The 18646-nt window shown below is 38.5% G+C and overlaps 1 pseudogene; it reads left to right on the plus strand.

The window, feature by feature from the left end:
* The first annotated feature begins 7889 nt into the window (after positions 1 to 7889).
* Positions 7890 to 7991, plus strand: LOC112745817 (small nucleolar RNA R71; annotated as a pseudogene).
* Positions 7992 to 18646: the final 10655 nt, after the last annotated feature.

Raw genomic sequence — 18646 nt, forward strand, 5'->3', positions numbered from 1 at the left:
GGCCAAGAAGAGTGTAGAGGGGTGTGTTGTGTGAATTTGAGAAGAATGGATGGCTTTATATAGGGAAGGGAGGGGGGTAGGTTCGGCCATATGGGTGGGTTTCGGTGGGAAATTGGTTTTGAATTTGAAGGTAAGTGGAGTTTATGAGGTAGGTTTATGGGGAAGAGTGGATGGATGTGAGTGGTGAAGAGATGATGGGGATGAGAGATTGAGGTGATTGGTGAAGGGTTTTGGGAAGAGTGTTTATGGGGTTGTGTGAAAGAGAGTGGTGAGAAGAAGTGAGTGGAGGTAGGTGGGGATCCTGTGGGGTCCACAGATCCTGAGTGGATCCTGTGGGGTCCACAGATCCTGAGGTGTCAAGGCATTTACATCCCTGCACCATTAGGCATGTAAAAATGCCTTTGTATCCAACTCTGGGCGTTCAGCGCCAGGTTGGTGGCCATTTTGGGCGTTCAACGCCCATCTGTGTGCCATTTCTGGCGTTGAACGCCAGAACCATGCCTGTTCTAGGCGTTCAGCGCCCAGGATGCTCCCATTCTGGGCGTTCAGCGCCAGAACTATGCTCTGTTCTGGCGTTTGAACGCCAGACAGATGCTCCTCCAGGGTGTGATTTTTCTTCTGCTATTTTTGATTCTGTTTTCAATTTTTCTATTTATTTTGTGACTCCACATGATCATTAACCTAAAAAACATAAAACAAAAAAATAAGAATAAATACACATTGGGTTGCCTCCCAACAAGCGCTTCTTTAATGTCAATAGCTTGACAGTGGGCTCTCATGGAGCCTCACAGATGTGCAGAGCTTTGTTGAGACTCTCCAACACCAAACTTAAGTTTGGATATGGGAGTTCAACACCAAACTTAGAGTTTGGTTGTGGCCTCCCAACACCAAACTTAGAGTTTGACTGTGGGGGCTCTGGTTGACTCTGCTTTGAGAGAAGCTTTTCATGCTTCCTCTTCATGGTTGCAGAGGGAGATCCTTGAGTTTTGAATACAAGGGAGTTCTCATTCCATTGAAGGACTATTTCACCTCTGTCAACATCAATCACAGCTCTTGCTGTGGCCAGGAAAGGTCTTCCTAGGATGATGGATTCATCCTCTCCTTTCCAGTATCCAGGACTATGAAATCAGTAGGGTATGTAAAGGTCTTCAACCTTTACTAATACATCTTCTACTTGTCCATAAGCCTGTTTCTTGAGCTGTCTGCCATCTCTAGTGAGATTTTAGCAGCTTGCACCCCATAGATTCCCAGTTTCTCTATTACAGAGAGGAGCATGAGGTTTATTCCTGAACCAAGGTCACACAGAGCCTTAAGATCATGGTGCCTATGGTACAGGGTATTATGAACTTTCCAGGATCCTGTCTCTTCTGAGGCAATGTCAGTTGATCCAGATCACTTAGTTCATTGATGAACAAGGGAGGTTCAACTTCCCAAGCATCAATGCCAAATAATTTGGCATTCAGCTTCATGATTGCACCAAGAAACTTGGCAGTTTGCTCTTCAGTACATTCTCATTCTCTTCAGAAGAGGAATACTCATCAGAGCTCATGAAGGGCATAAGGAGGTTCAATGGAATCTCTATGGTCTCTAGATGAGCCTCAGAGTCCTTTGGTTCCTCAGAGGGAAGCTCCTTATTGATCACTGGACGTCCCAGGAGGTCTTCCTCCTTGGGATTCGCGTCCTCTCCTCTCCTCACAGGTTCGGCCATGGCGCTTATGTCAATGGCCTTGCACTCTCTTTTGGGTTCTCTTCTGTATTGCTTGGGAGAGTACTGGGAGGGATTTCAGTGATCCTTTTACTCAGCTGCCCACTTGTGCTTCCAGATTTCTAATGGAAGACCTTGTTTCATTCATGAAACTTACAGTGGCCTTAGATAGATCAGAGACTAGATTTGCTAAATTAGAAGCATTTTGTTCAGAGTTCTCTGTTGTTGCTGAGTTGATGATGGAAAAGGTTTGCTATTGCTAAACCTGTTTCTTCCACCATTATTGAAGCCTTGTTGGGGCTTTTGATCCTTCCATGAGAAATTTGGATGATTTCTCCATGTTGAGTTATAGGTGTTTCCATAAGGTTCACCTAAGTAATTTACCTCTGCTATTGCAGGGTTCTCAGGATCATAGGCTTCTTCTTTAGAAGATGCCTCTTGAGTACTGTTGGATGCAGCTTGCATTCCATGCAGACTCTGAGAATCATATTGACTTGCTGAGTCAATATTTTATTCTTAGCCAATATGGCATTCAGAGTATCAACCTCAAGAACTCCCTTCTTCATAGGCGTCCCATTAATCACAGGATTCCTTTCAGAAGTGTACATGAACTGGTTATTAGCAACCATGTCAATGAGTTCTTGAGCTTCTGCAGGCGTTTTCTTTAGGTGAATGGATCCACCTGCAGAAGTATCCAATGACATCTTAGATAACTCAGACAGACCATCATAGAATATATCCAGGATGGTCCATTCTGAAAGCATGTCAGAAGGACACTTTTTGGTCAACTGTTTGTATCTTTCCCAAGCTTCATAGAGAGATTCACCTTCTTTTTGTCTGAAGGTTTGAACATCAGCTCTAAGCTTGCTCAGATTTTGAGGAGGAAAGTAATTGGCTAAGAAAGCCGTGACCAGCTTGTCCCAAGAGTTCAGGCTGTCTTTGGGTTGAGAATCCAACCATAATCTAGCTCTGTCTCTTACAGCAAAAGGGAAAAGCATGAGCCTGTAGACTTCAGGATCTACTCCATTAGTCTTAACAGTATCACATATCTGCAAGAATTCAGTTAAGAACTGAAAAGGATCTTCAGATGGAAGTCCATGAAACTTGCAGTTCTGCTGCATCAGAGAAACTAATTGAGGTTTCAGCTCAAAGTTGTTTGCTCCAATGGTAGGAATGGAGATGCTTCTTCCATGTAAATTGGAATTAGGTGCAGTAAAGTCACCAAGCATCTTTCTTACATTATTATTATTTTCGGCTGCCATCTCCTCTGCCTGTTCGAAAATTTCTGAAAGTTATCTCTGGATTGTTGTATTTTAGCTTCTCTTAATTTTCTCTTCAGAGTCCTTTCAGGTTCTGGATCTGCTTCCACAAGAATGTTCTTATCCTTGCTCCTGCTCATATGACAAAGAAGAAGGCACAAAAAATAATAATAATAATAGAGATCCTTTATACCACAGTATAGGGATCCCTTTGTGAGTGGAAGAAAAGAGGGGGAGACAAAGAATGTGACGTAAAGGAAGAAACACAACTGTACAGATGGAAGAGATGTGAGATGAGATGTTAGGATATGAATGAATAAATAGAATGAGATGGGGGAGGGATAATTTTCGAAAATTATTTTGAAAAAGAGTTAGTGATTTTTGAAAAATGGTTTTTGAAAAAAATGTTAGTATTTTTTTTTTCGAAAATTAAGTTTTAAAAATTAAAAAAAATAATTAGTTAATAAAAAAGAAATTTTTGAAAAAGAGGGAGATATTTTCGAAAATTAGAGAGAGGGAGTTAGTTAGGTGGTTTTGAAAAAGTTAAGAAACAAACAAAAAGTTACTTAGTTAGTTGAAACAAATTTTGAAAAGATAAGAAGTTAGGAAGTTAGAAAAGATATTTTGAAAAGATATTTTTGAAAAAGATAAGATAAGAAGATATTTTTGAAAAGATATGATTGAAATTATTTTTGAAAAAGATTTGATTTTTAAAATCTCAATTAATGACTTCATTCATAAGAAATCTCAAGATATGATTTTAAAGTTTGAATCTTTCTTAACAAGGAAGTAACAAACTTCAAATTTTTGAATCAAAACATTAATTGATTTTGTTATTTTCGAAAATTTGGTATAAAAATAAGAAAAAGATTTTTGAAAAATATTTTTGGAATTTTCGAAAATAACTAAGAATTTTGAAAAAGATTTGATTTTTGAAAAAGATTTGAAAAAGATAAGATTTTCAAATTGAAAATTTGATTTGATTCATGAGAAACAATTTGATTTTAAAAATTTTTGAAAAAGTCAATCCAAATTTTCGAATTTGATGAGAGAAAAAGGGAAAGATATTTTTTTGATTTTTGAAATTTTTATGAAAAACATGAAAAATATGCAATGCATGAAATTTTTAGATCAAAACAATGAATGCATGCAAGAATGCTATGAATGTCAAGATGAACACCAAGAACACTTTGAATGTCATGGTGAACATCAAGAACATATTTTTGAAAAATTTTTAATGCAAAGAAAACATGCAAGACACCAAACTTAGAATTCTTTAATGCTTAGACACTAAGAATTCAAGAATGCATATGATAAACATGAAAAGACACAAAACAAAAAATCATCAAGATCAAACAAGAAGACTTACCAAGAACAACTTGAAGATCATGAAGAACACTATGAATGCATGATATTTTCGAAAAAATGCAAGATGCATATGCAAGTGACACCAAACTTATGATATGACTCAAGACTCAAACAAGAAACAGAAAAATATTTTTGATTTTTATGATTTTCTAATTTTTTTGGATTTTTTCGAAAATAGTATGAAAAAGAAAAAAATAAGGATTCCAAAATTTTTAATATGAATTCCAGGAATCTTTCCATGTTAGTCTAAAGCTTCAGTCCAGGAATTAGACATGGCTCACTAGCCAGCCAAGCTTTCAATGAAAGCTCCAGTCCAAAACACTAGACATGGCCAATGGCCAGCCAAGCTTTAGTCTTTAACACGAGAGTATATTGCTCTTTGATAACAAATTGCAAGCCTCAGTCCAAAAGAATTTAGACATGGCTTTACAGCCAGCCAGGCTTCTCATGCTTCATGAAACACTAGAATTCATTCTTAAAAATTTTGAATAAATTTTTGAAAACATTTTTTTTTTCGAAAACAGATGAGAAAATTTTAGAAATATTTTTGAAAAAATTTTTGAAAATAAAATAAAAAGAAAATTACCTAATCTGAGCAACAAGATGAGCCGTCAGTTGTCCAAACTCAAACAATCCCTGGCAACGGCGCCAAAAACTTGGTGCTGTTGCCGGATCAAAAGGGAATCTGGCACTGATGTTACCGGACCAAAAGCTTGCCGAAAACTCAAACAATCCCCGGCAACGGCGCCAAAAACTTGGTGCACGAAATTGTGATCTCCAGGCTCGAACAAATCCTGGTAATGGCTCCAAAGCTTGGTGCTCTGATCTTAATTCATAATTGTCACAACTTCGATACAACTAACCAGCAAGTGCACTGGGTCGTCCAAGTAATACCTTACGTGAGTAAGGGTCGAATCCCACGGAGATTGTTGGTATGAAGCAAGCTATGGTCACCTTGTAAATCTCAGTCAGGCAGATATAAAGTGATAATGGTGTTTTCGAATATTAATTAATAAAATAGGGATAGAGACACTTATGTAATTCATTGATAAGAATTTCAGATAAGCGAATGGAGATGCTTTCGTTCCTCTGAACCTCTGCTTTCCTGCTATCTTCATCCATTCAGTCTTACTCCTTTCCATGGCTGGCTTTATGTGATACATCACCACTGTCAATGGCTACTTTCGGTCATCTCTCGGGAAAATGATCCAATGCCCTGTCACGGCACGGCTAATCGTCTGGAGGCATCACCCTTGTCAATGGCTTCATCTTATCCTCTCAGTGAATAATATGCTCATGCACCCTGTCACGGCACGGCTACTCATCTGTCGGTTCTCGATCATGCTGGAATAGGATTTACTATCCCTTTGCGTCTGTCACTAACGCCCTGCAATCGCGAGTTAGGAGCTCGTCACAGTCATTCAATCATTGAATCCTACTCGGAATACCACAGACAAGGTTTAGACTTTCCGGATTCTCTTGAAGGCCGCCATCATTCTAGCTTACGCCACGAAGATTCTGGTTAGGAGATCTAAGAGACATTCATTCTAGCTTATTTCAAGTAGAACGGAAGTGTTTGTCAGGCACGCGTTCATAAGGGAGAAGGATGATGAGCGTCACACATAATCATCACCTTCATCACGTTCTTGGGTGCGAATGGATATCTTAGAAGAGAAATAAGAAGAATTGAATAGAAAACAGTAGTACTTTGCATTAATCTTTGAGGAACAGCAGAGCTCCACACCTTAATCTATGGAGTGTAGAAACTCTACCGTTGAAAATACATAAGTGAAAGGTCCAGGCATGGCCGAGATGGCCAGCCCCCAAAACGTGATCAAAGGATCATAAGGTAATCCCAAGATGTCAAATACAATAGTAAGAGGTCCTATTTATAATAAACTAGCTACTAGGGTTTACATGAGTAAGTATTTGATGTATAAATCCACTTCCGGGGCCCACTTGGTGTGTGTTTGGGCTGAGCTTAAGTGTTGCACGTGCAGAGGTCATTTGTGGAGTTGAACGCCAGTTTTTGTGCCAGTTTGGGCGTTTAACTCTGGTTTTGGATCCTTTTCTGGCGCTGGACGCCAGATTTGGGTAGAAAGCTGGCGTTGAACGCCAGTTTATGTCGTCAATTCTTGGCCAAAGTATGGACTATTATATATTGCTGGAAAGCCCTGGATGTGTACTTTCCAACGAAATTAGAATCGCGCCATTTCGAGTTCTGTATCTCCTGAAAATCCACTTTGAGTGCAGGGAGGTCAGAATCCAACAGCATCAGCAGTCCTTTTTCAACCTCTGAATCTGATTTTTGCTCAAGTCCCTCAATTTCAGCCAGAAAATACCTGAAATCACAGAAAAACACACAAACTCATAGTAAAGTCCAGAAATGTGAATTTAACACAAAATCTATTAAAAACATCCCTAAAAGTAACTAGATCCTACTAAAAACATACTAAAAACAATGTCAAAAAGCGTATAAATTATCCGCTCATCAGTGAACAAGGGGGTTCATCCTCCCAATTCTCATTGCCAAATAACTTGGCATTCAGCTTCATGATTGCTCCTAGATACTTAGCAACTTGCTCTTTAGTGATGTCTTCATCCTCTTCAGAGGAAGAATATTCATCAGAGCTCATGAAAGGCAGAAGGAAGTTCAATGGAATCTCTATGGTCTCTGTATGAGTCTCAGATTCCTTTGGTTCCTCAAAGGGAAACTCCTTTCTGTCCAGAGGATTTCCCATGAGGCTTTTCTCACTGGGACTCACATCCTCCTCACTCTCTCCAGGTCCGGCCATGTTGCTCATGGTTATGGCCTTGCACTCTCTCTTGGGGTTTTCTTCTGTATTGCTTGGAGAGTACTGGGAGGAGTTTCAGTAATCTTCTTACTCAGCTGACCGACCTTTGCCTCCAGATTTCTAATGGAGGACCTTGTTTCATTCATGAAACTTAGTGTGGTCTTGGATAGATCAGAGACTATTGTTGCCATGCCAGAATGGCTCTGTTTAGAATTCTCTATCTATTGCTGAGAAGATGATGGAAAAGGCTTGCTATTGCTAAACCTATTTCTTCCACCATTATTATTGAAGCCTTGTTAAGGCTTATGTTGTTCCTTCCATGAGAAATTTGGATGATTTATCCATGAAGGATTATAGGTGTTTCTATAGGGTTCTCCTATGTAATTCACCTCTGCCATTGCAGGGTTCTCAGGATCATAAGCTTCTTCTTCAGAAGATGCTTCATTAGTACTATTGGATGCAGCTTGCAATCCATTCAGACTCTGAGAAATCATATTGACTTGCTGAGTCAATATTTTGTTCTGAGCCAATATGGCATTCAGAGTATCAATTTCAAGAACTCCCTTCTTCTGGGGCGTCCTATTGTTCACAGGACTTCTCTCAGAGGTGTACATGAACTGGTTATTTGCAACCATTTCAATGAGTTCCTGAGCTTCTGCAGGGGTTTTTAGAGGAAGAGATCCTCGTACAGAATGGTCCAATGACATTTTTGACAACTCAGACAGACCATCATAGAATATACATATGATGCTCCATTCTGGAAGCATGTGGGTAGGACACCTTTTGATCAATTCCTTATATCTTTCCCAAGCTTCATAGAGGGACTCACCTTCCTTCTGTCTGAAGGTTTGGATTTCCACTCTTTTGAGGTGGAAAGAACTTTTCCAAAAAAGCATTGACCAACTTTTCCCAAGAGTTCATGCTTTCTTTAGGTTGTGAATCCAACCATGTTCTAGCTCTGTCTCTTACAGCAAAAGGGAAAAGCATAAGCTTGTAGACCTCGAGATTAACTCCATTGGTCTTGACAGTGTCACAGATTTGCAAGAATTCAGCTAAGAGCTGATGAGGATCTTCCAATAGAAGTCCATGAAACTTACAATTCTGTTGCATTAGAGAAACTAATTGAGGCTTAAGCTCAAAGTTGTTTGCTCCAATGGCAGGAATTGAGATGCTTCTTCCATAGAAATTAGAAGATGGTGCAATAAAGTCACCAAGCATCTTCCTTGCATCTCCACCATTATTATTGGGTTCGGCCATCTCCTCTTCTTTTTCAAAAAATTCTGTCAGGTCCTCTCCAGAGTGTTGTGCTTTATCTTCTCTTAGCTTCCTCTTTAGAGTCCTTTCAGGTTCCGGATCAGCTTCAACAAGAATGTTCTTATCCTTCCTCATATGAAAAAGAAGAGAACAGAAAAGAATAGGAATCCTCTATGTCACAGTATAGAGATTCCTTTACATGAGTAGAAGGAGAGAAGAGTAGAAGAATGAGAAGAGAAAAATTCGAACACAGAGAGGGAGAGAGGGTTCGAATTTTTAAGAAGAAGAGAAGTGTTAGTGAATAAATAAATAAATAGAAAGAGATGAGAGAGAGAGAATTTGAAATTTAAATTAAAATAAAAGGAAAATATTTTTTTTATTTTAATTATTAGTTAGTATTCAAAAATTAAAAAGAGAAATAAAATTAAAGTAAAATTTAAAACAATTAGTTAATTAAAAGAAATTTTGAAAAAGTGGGGAGGAGTTTTCGAAAATTAGAGAGAGAAAATTAGTTAGGTGGTTTTGAAAAAGATATGATTGAAATAGAAAACTTTCAAAATCAAACCAAAAAGTCAAGTAGTTAACTGAAAAAGATTTGAAAATCAAATTTGAAAAGATAGGAAGTTAGAAAAGATTTTGAAATTAAGTTTTGAAAAAGATATGATTGAAAATCATTTTGAAAAAGATTTGAAAAAGAAATTTAAAAGGATTTGATTTTGAAAATTAAAGTTAATTACTTGACTAACAAGAAACAAAAAGATATGATTCTAAAATTTAAAGATTGAACCTTTCTTACTAGGCAAGTAACAAACTTAAAATTTTTTAATCAATCACATTAATTGTTAGCATTAATTTCGAAAATATGAGATAAAACTAAGAAAAAGATTTTGAAAATCAAATTTTAAAATTTCGGAAAAAAATGAAAGAAAAATGAAAAAGATTTGATTTTTGAAAAAGTTTTGAAAAGATAGGATTTTTAAATTGAAAATTTTGACTTGACTCATAAGAAGCAACTAAATTTTAAAACTTTATGACTAAATCAATTCAAATTTTCGAAAATTATGAGCAACAAGATGAACCGTCAGTTGTCCAAACTCAAACAATCCCCGGCAACGGCGCCAAAAACTTGGTGCACAAAATTGTGATCTCAACGGCGCAAAAAAACTTGGTACGCACGAGTGAAATGGTGTTAATTGGCTTTGGCCCCAGAGGGGGAACCAGAATGACCAAGACTTCTAATACAATAGTAAAAAGTCCTATTTATTCTAAACTAGTTACTAGGGTTTACAGAGATAAGTAAATGATGCAGAAATCCGCTTCCGGGGCCCACTTGGTGTGTGCTTGGGCTGAGCATTGAGCTTTACACATGTAGAGGCTTTTCTTGGAGTTAAATGCCAGTTTGCAGCCTATTTGTGGCGTTTAACTATGGTTTGTAACCTGTTTCTGGCATTTAACTTTAGAATAGGGCAGGAAGTTGGCGTTTGAACGCCAGTTTGCGTCATCAAAACTCAGGCAAAGTATGGACTATTATATTTCGCTGGAAAGCCCTCGATGTCTAATTTCCAACGCAACTGAGACAACACCAATTAGGTTTTTGTAGCTCCAGAAAATCCATTTCGAGTACAGGGAGGTCAGAATCCAACAACATCTGCAGTCCTTTTTCAGCCTCTGAATCAGATTTTTGCTCAGGTCCCTCAATTTCAGCCAGAAAATACCTGAAATCACAGAAAAACACAGAAACTCATAGTAAAGTCCAGAAATGTGAATTTTTCTTAAAAACTAATAAAAATATAACAAAAATTAACTAAAACATACTAAAAACTACCTAAAAACAATGCCAAAAAAGCGTATAAATTATCCGCTCATCAAACACCAAACTTAAAATGCAATCATATATCAATTTATTTGAAAAAAAACTAAACAAAGGAAACTGTTCTATGCTAATACACAATCACCAGGTGAAGAATTTGTCATGTGTAAAGATTTCTTAGTGAGGCATTAGAAAAATAGTTAAGTAACAAACTAAAAGAAAGTATTAAAAACAAGGGAACAACTAAACAAAGATAACACTGCAGGTCTAAGAAGCAGAGGCATTATGATTGTACAAGTAAGTGGTGCTGTTTGACTCATTGCATAAAAAAAATATAAGTGGCACACCAAACTTAGTGTGACACTTTCGCTTGAAATTTGTGCAAGTGTCCAGAAAGATTAAAACAGATTGTTGCAGGGCAACACCAAACTTAGAATGTAGTCATATGCCAAATTATTGAAAATAAAAAAAGCAAATAGAGAAAATAAACAAAGCAGAGAAATGAAATGTACCTAAGGTTGGGTTGCCTCCCAACAAGCGCTCTTTTAGTGTCATTAGCTTGACATGTTATTCTCAACTTTCTTCCTCTTCTTCCAGTTTGTTAATAGGAATGACCTCTGAAAGAAGGAAGAGCCAGTCAGTGCCCCCTTTATTAGCTTCTTCCCAGCAAGCTTCCTTTGGTTATTGGCTTGATTGAACTTGCTTGCTGGTGGTTCAGGGGTTGGATTGTTTGTAGTTGACCTTTTTTTCTTCATGAATATTGTCCTTTGTTGCTTGGTCACAATCCTCTCTTCGGTGCTCTTGTCAATTGCCTTCACTTCTTTGATTCCAAGACATGGTTGTTGTGTGATTGTTGGAGCATGATCTTTATCAAAAGCCTTTTGAATTGATGGTTCAATGAGCCTTTCCTCTATGCAATTTTTTGTTTCACTTGAGTATGGACTTCTCTGATTGGATTCCTCACTTTCTTCTGCATGATCTTCCATTGAGTCCTTTGGGAGTGAGTCCTCATGGTCTTCTATCACCTCAATTAGCCTCTGTGGATATGAAATCCTAGGCTCACATACCTCCACAACCTCCTTCTCCATTGAAGAGTCACTTGGTACAGGAGCTTCTTCATCTTGCTCTTCCACTGCCTCTTTTGCACTCAACATTTGATTTAATAGCACTTTTATGGAGGAGGTTTATTGTTCTTCCCAAGATTTCTTCATCTTCTCTTCATATCTTTCAATCACGGATTCAAGTGTTGAGAGTCTTTCGTTCAGGGAAGTTTGTGGGTTTTGTGGGTTTTCCTGTTCCTTTGTCATCTCAAGTGGCTTCTGTGGATATGCAGTTTTAGGTTCAAATACCTCTCCCACCTCATTCTTCATTGAAATTTTTCTTGACACAGGGACCTCTTCTTCTTGCTCCTCCAGTTCCTCCATTACACCTACAGAGTAGTCTTCATCTTCCTTGCTTAGCAGTTATGAGTTTCTCCTCGTTTGCTCTAAGTGCTCATCTATCTTCTTGAAGAGAATTTCTTGCTCTTTCCAAGATTGTTCTTGTCATTCCAAGAATTCTCTAGTTCTTTCTTGAGATTCTATTGACCTTGAAGGTGATCCTCAACTACTAGCTCAAAGGATGAAGGCTGAGAATGAGTTTCTGGATATGTGGGCATTGTGGTGAAGTCATTTTGAGAAGTATGGAAATAATTTTGTGCCGAGGCAAACTTAAGTTGTGAGGAGTTTTCAAATAAAAAACTGGGAGGTGAGGTTGGACAATTTTGCATGAATGAGCTGAAGGTTTGCTCAAGTGATGATGGCTCTTGATTAATGGAGTATGACATATTGAGTGCTTTCTAATTTTGATCCTCCCAAGTACAACTTGAAGAATTGTTGAATTCATCACAGTATGGATCATCTTGTGGCATTGGGGGGCAGTCTTGCATGAATTTATTGAAAGCATAATCAAGAGATGATGTCTCTTGCTGAATAGAACATGGAGCATCAAAATCTCTTTGGTTTTGACCCTCCCAATCATAATATGAATAGTTGATTCATCAAAGTAGGATTCATTTTGTGTCTCTCGAAGGTGTTCATACTCTATCATTTCTTGTTGATATTCCCATCCATCATTAGCATAATGACATGAATCATTTTGTAGTGGTAAGCAATATCCCATGAAAGTGTCTTGCTCATCTTGTGGCTCTGAAGTATATCCCCATTGATTAGCTTGCTCAGAATCTGTAGTTTCTTGGTGATATTCCCAGCCATCATTAGAATAATGACTTGAATCATACTATGATGGTGGGCAATATCACATGAAATTTGTTTGATCAAAAGAAGAGTTGAACTCCATTTGAATTTTATAAAACACAATCACCAAAGAAAATTGAAATTCATGTCTTAGATGAGAATTTCTTAGTGAGGCAAAAACACAAACACCTAAGTATCAGCAGAAAACAGAAAATTAAAAGGACTTAAATGAGAAAAACAAAGAAAATGCTTAATGTAGACTTATCACCCATGTAATCATTGTTGATCTAAATCAATCCCCGGCAACGGCGCCAAAAACATGATGGTGTGAAAATGGATTTCACACAAACTAATCGGCAAGTATACCGGGTTGCATCAAGTAGTAATAACTCACGTGAGTGAGGTCGATCCCACAGGGATTGATGGATCAAGCAAATTTTTGTGTGTGATTCGTTTATTCAAGCTAGCAATGATGAATTGGTAAAAAGAAAAGAAAGCAGTAAACCAAAAGCATAAAAATGAAAATCAAAGCAAATGAGAAATGACAGAAACAGAGATTCATCCCGGATTGGAGATATCTAAATCCATCATGAATCAAATGGATCTCAACTTCTTTCTCAATCATATGAATAGATCTATGGCGGATTGAAATTGATTGGATCCCAATTCCTTGGCAATTGATGCACGAAAACTTGTCTCTCAATAATTTTTCCTTCGGCAAGTATACCGAATTGTCGTCAAGTAAAAACTCACAATAGAGTGAGGTCGAATCCCACAGGGATTGATTGGTCAAGCAAATTTAATTAGAGGAATGTTCTAGTTGAACTAAGCAGAATTGGATTTGAGATTTGTAGAAAATTAAATGGCGGGAAAGTAAATAGCAGAAAACGTAAATGCTGGAAATAAAGAGCTGAATGTAAATGGCGGAAAGTAAATTGCAGAATCTTAAATGGGAATGGGGAAGATGCTCATAAAAATAGATTGCAGAATTTAAAGAGAATGGGTAAGATCAGAAATGGAGAATTCATTGGGCTTAGGAGATGTTGTATTCTCCGGATCAAGTTCATTTTCATCTCTTCCTCAATCAATGCATTCATTGATCTCCTTGGCAATCTTAAGTGATTAAATTCCAATTTCTTGGTAATTTAATCTCTCAAATCTTGATCAATAGCCAATTCTTTGGTCAATTGCTCATGAGAAGAGATGAAGTATGGTCACTGATTATACCACATATATTTCCAAATCAAAGTGTTGGTAGGAATATATGTCACTATATCCATCCAAACCCCAATTTGGTCCAACATGAGAAAGCATTTCTAGCAAGATCTCTTCATTCCTCTTCCAAAATTCTGAAGAGATCCAAGTATGAATAGCTTCTTTTACAAGATAACTACCCAATTGAATGAAGATTGAAAGCTTTCTAGTAAAATCAAGAGAAAAGATAGAAGAAGAATAATGAAAACTAATATTGATCCATCAAATTACAACAGAGCTCCCTAACCCAATGAAAGGGGTTTAGTTGTTCATAGCTTTGGGAATGAAAAGCATAGATGGAGAGTACATTCTGAGAATTAAACTAAAAGTTGCAGAGAAAGTAAAATACAGAGAGTAGTTCTCCAATTTCCAACCCCCTTTTTGATTCAAAACTACCCCTATATATACTACTCTTCTGATCTTCTAGTTGGTTCTTCAAGTCTTGGATATGGGCCTTTCGATCTTGAGTTTGAAGCAGTTATCCTCTTCAGTGGGCTTAGCTTTACTTGCAGAGAGAAAGTATGAAGTAGGCAGGGACTTTTAGCTTAGGACCTTAGTGGCGTTAACGTTAAGTGAAAGTGTGGGTTCGAGAACGTTAGTGGCAGTCACCTTTTTCACTAACGTTCCTAACCCAAGGGTGACCCACGCTAACTTCAACGTTAGTGGCACCAACGTGACCACTAACGTTGCCTCTTGATCCTTCGCACACGTTTTTGGGACTTACCTTTTCCAATAACGTTGAGAATCCTCCCTTCCCTACGTTAGAGTTCACGTTAGTGTGGCTAACATGACCTTTAACGTAGGCTTGCCAAATCTTCGAAAATGTTAGTGACACTTACCTTTGTCATTAACGTTTCAAAACGCCCCTACTTCCCACGTTAGAGTTCACGTTAACTAGGTTAACGTGGCTTCTAACGTGGTGGTGATAGCCATCTCCAACGTTAGTGACAAAGGTGAGTGTCACTAACGTTGGCTCATCATTCTTTCATCCACGTTAGCTTCCACGTTAACTAAGTTAATGTGGGAGTTAACGTTGCTCATAGTGGCTCATTCCAACGTTAGTGACAAAGGTGAGTGTCACTAATGTTGGCGATTCTTGCTCCCTCCACGTTAGCTTCCACGTTAACTAAGTTAACGTGGCAACTAACGTGGCTCAAAGTGGCTTAGTCTAACGTTAGTGACAAAGGTGAGTGTCACTAACGTTGGCCATTCTTTTGCTTCCCCACGTTAGAGTCCACATTAACTGAGTTGACGTGGCTCTTAACGTGGCCAATATGAGCTTGGTCTAACGTTAGTGAGAAAGGTGAGTGTCACTAACGTTGGCTTTATTTTCTTCTTCCACGTTAGAGTTCACGTTAACTTAGTTAACGTGACTCTTAACGTGGGCTATGATGGCTTCGAGGACGTTATTGGCGATTACTTTTCTCATTAACGTTGCAAGCTAGCTCCCATCCCACGTTAGTGGTTACGTTAGTTAGACTAACGTGGCTGCTAACGTGGTTCTTCCTTGCTTCCTTTGTCCTGAAATCAAGCAATAGAGTGCATCAAAGTTCTAATTCAAATCATGAGACATGCATCATCTAATTTGTCATTCAATTCTTGCGTAAATCTCATGAAATCATGTAAGGTGCACAATGTTTGCTTTAATCAAGATGTAAGTAAAATTCTACCCAAAACTTGCTTATTTCCTAAGAAAATGCATGAAACTACCCTAAAACAGTAAAGAAAAGCTCAGTGAAACTGGCCAAAATGCCCTGGCATTACAACACCAAACTTAAAGCTTGCTTGTCCCTAAGCAAGTACTGGAACAAGAGAATGATGAATGAAATGACAAGATGAATGAATCATTATTGTGGAAGTCATGTTCTTGGTTTTATGGGGTTTCATGCATAGCAACTTAGGTTCATTCCTTTACTGGCTTTCAGACCTTTATCATGTCCTGGAATACTCACTTGATTGCACCCTATGAGACTTTTATTCATTGATCCTTTTGTTGTTTTCAGGGTTTGATTGTGCTCTTAGGCTAAGTGCTCTGTGAGGGGGCGACTCTTTAAGATAAGCTTTTAGCCAACACTCCCGAACCAGTTGGTTCAAGGTGCTAGGTGTTAAGACACCCCTAAGGACTTACTCCCTCAAGTCTCTTTCTCCCATACATACACACCACAGGCACATGGTTTGTTTATTTTCTTTCTTGAGACCTTGGTGTCCAGCACCTCTTTGGGTTACTAAGTGTTCTGTAGCAAGGGTTACTCTTGATAGTGGACTTTCAGCTGATAATCCCGGGTTACTTAACCCAAGTTACCAAGTGATAAGGCACCCCTTAGAGCTTATTCATCCAAGTAAATCCCTTACACAGGAGCACCACAGACACATGCCTCAAGATTCAAACCCTTGGTGCCTAGCCTTATTTCTTACTCTTTTCCTTTTATTTCTCAACTTTCATTTTCTCTTTCCCTTTTTCTTATTAGGATCTTGTTATTTAGCTAGTCTCATGGGGTGTGTTTCAAGAATATGATTCCGGATAGATAGTTGCCTTCCCATCTTATTGGTGAACCAACTTAGCTAATCTATTACCATACCACAAACTTAGGAACTTACTCCACAATATGAACTCCACTCTCGTCTTTTATAACAAACATTCTCTTTTTATTTGATTCAAAAGGAGACAAGCAACACAATAAGCAAGATGGAATTGAAAACACGCAATTTAACTAGCAATCATAGACCTAAGCAAGGAGAATACTAAAAATAGAATTGAAAATCCTAAGCTACCATGGAAGCATGTTCTATTTCATACATGATTTTCCTTATTTAAAACTTGAAAAAGATGGGACAATGAGGGAATTCCACCACCTTTTACTCATGGGGTTGTTCCTGTTCTCCTTCTTGTATCCACTTGTGCTTCCTTGTATCCGTGCTAGTCTGGCTCTTTTCCAGTCTTCAAGTGCCTTCTTTACTGATTCATGACTCTTCTCCACCCTTACTCTTTCTTCTCGTGCTAACTCATCCTTCACTTCATCATATTTTATGATTCCCAGATGTACTATAGGTAGCTGTCCAACTAAGTATCCAAGCCTTGCTAGCATGTTTACATGATTTCCACTTTCACTCATGTAAACCCCTTCAGAGAATGCCCTGTGCTCGTCAAAGAGTTCTGCTTGTTCTATTTGTTTTCGATGCATCTCATGTATGTGTGCACCTTGATGTGCTTGGATGTTGATTAGCTTCTGGATAGATTCTTGTTGTTCATTTTGCCTTTGTTCTATCCTGTGGAAGGATTCACCCCATTGTTTTCCTTGTTCCAATTGTTGTTCCATCATTTGCTTCTGCCACTCCCCTTGTTGATTCATCCATCTCGAGAGCGATTCCTCTTGACGGCCCATCATCTGTAATTGAAGCTCCTTCTGTGCCTTTTGATTCTCCCAATATTGCCTAGATAACCCATCAATGGCTTCTTGTAATTGGTGCATGTTCAAGGTGGCTGTGGCTTGCTCCTCTGGGTTTTGCCCTTCTATAGTTTGCTGGGCTACCCTCTTTCTTATCCTTCGTTGAGGTAGGGGAGATGTAACAGCATGCATACGCCGGACAGTAATTGGGATACCAACTTTTATCCATTCGGGGGTTTCATCTTTGAACACTACCCCGGCCTTGTCACACAAGCAGAAAATGGTGCTGGGATAGCCTAACCTTCCTCCAGAATCACTTTTCTCAGCCATCTTTCTAATGCCTTGGGCTATGAGCTCGTGCACTTTGATCTCTCTCCCTTTTAGTATGCATTGTACCATTGTTGCTCTCTTGATATTCACCTCTGAGTTGTTTCTGGCAGGAAGGATGGATCTCCTTACAATTTTGAACCATCCCTTTGCTTCAGGGGTGAGATCACCTCTTTTAATAAATTTGGGTTTTCCATTGGGATCTCTTATCCAGTCTGCCCCTTGTATGCAGATATCTTTCACAATTTGGTCATAATTAGGATTACCATCTATTCGAGATTGATAACTTTCTTCCTCAAAAGGTATGGTCCGTAGCTTCAGCAGTCTCATGATGCTCATGGGACTAAAATCCACCGTCACCCCTCTCACAAAGCTTATATAAGACTCCTCTTTCCTATCATACCTCACCGCATTTGCGTAGAACTCTCTCACGAGCGTTGCATTTATTCTTGCGGTGACCAGATCGGTGAGGAGCTCCCATCTTCTCTTTTCTACCTTTTCTGTGATTTCGGGGCACTCAGTTTTCTTGACCTGAAAGCCTAGCTCATATATGATCTCCTTATCAGCCATCCATCCAAATTGGAGTGCATGATAAAAAGTTCTAAACTTCTTTTCATCGAAAGGGCGTTGCTCTATAGGCTCCTTTCCCTTTCTTCTTTTAGAGCTTGATGATGCCATGAGTGACTTTTGAAAAGAAAGGGTGTTGAGGGTAGTGATGAGTGGTGAAATTGGCCAGTAGAAACAGGGTGCGATGAAGGGATGCCGAAGGTGTGTATTGTAAGGAATGGGAATTGGAATGTGAAGGGATGTACGGACTAGGATTCACTTATATAGGAAAGTGATGAGTGAATGAAAGGTGTGGATTGATGGGGTGGTTGTGTGATAGACGGATGGGGTTTAGCATGGGTGAGCACAAGGATCACCAACTTTATGATGGGGTTGGTTCAGTTTCCAAGCTTGTTCTTCTTCCAATGTTGCATGGCAACCATTCCCAATGCAATCCCCTTGAAGACACGTGTGTAGTATCTTCCTTTTGTGTTATCCGAACCCTTCAATTGCCCCATCAATGCTCCTACAAAATAAAAGAAATGTGATTAAAAACACACTTGTAGAAAGTGGCGGTAAAATTAAAAGGCTAACTACTTTTTAAAGTTTTTGTTTTTAACTAACTAAGTGCAATTCATGAGTGTAGACCAACTGACTAACTCAACATCCATGTATGCAACATTGGCAACACCAAACTTAGTTTGGTGC

The sequence above is a fragment of the Arachis hypogaea genome, chromosome 14, assembly GCF_003086295.3.
Source record: "Arachis hypogaea cultivar Tifrunner chromosome 14, arahy.Tifrunner.gnm2.J5K5, whole genome shotgun sequence".
NCBI lineage: Eukaryota > Viridiplantae > Streptophyta > Magnoliopsida > Fabales > Fabaceae > Arachis > Arachis hypogaea.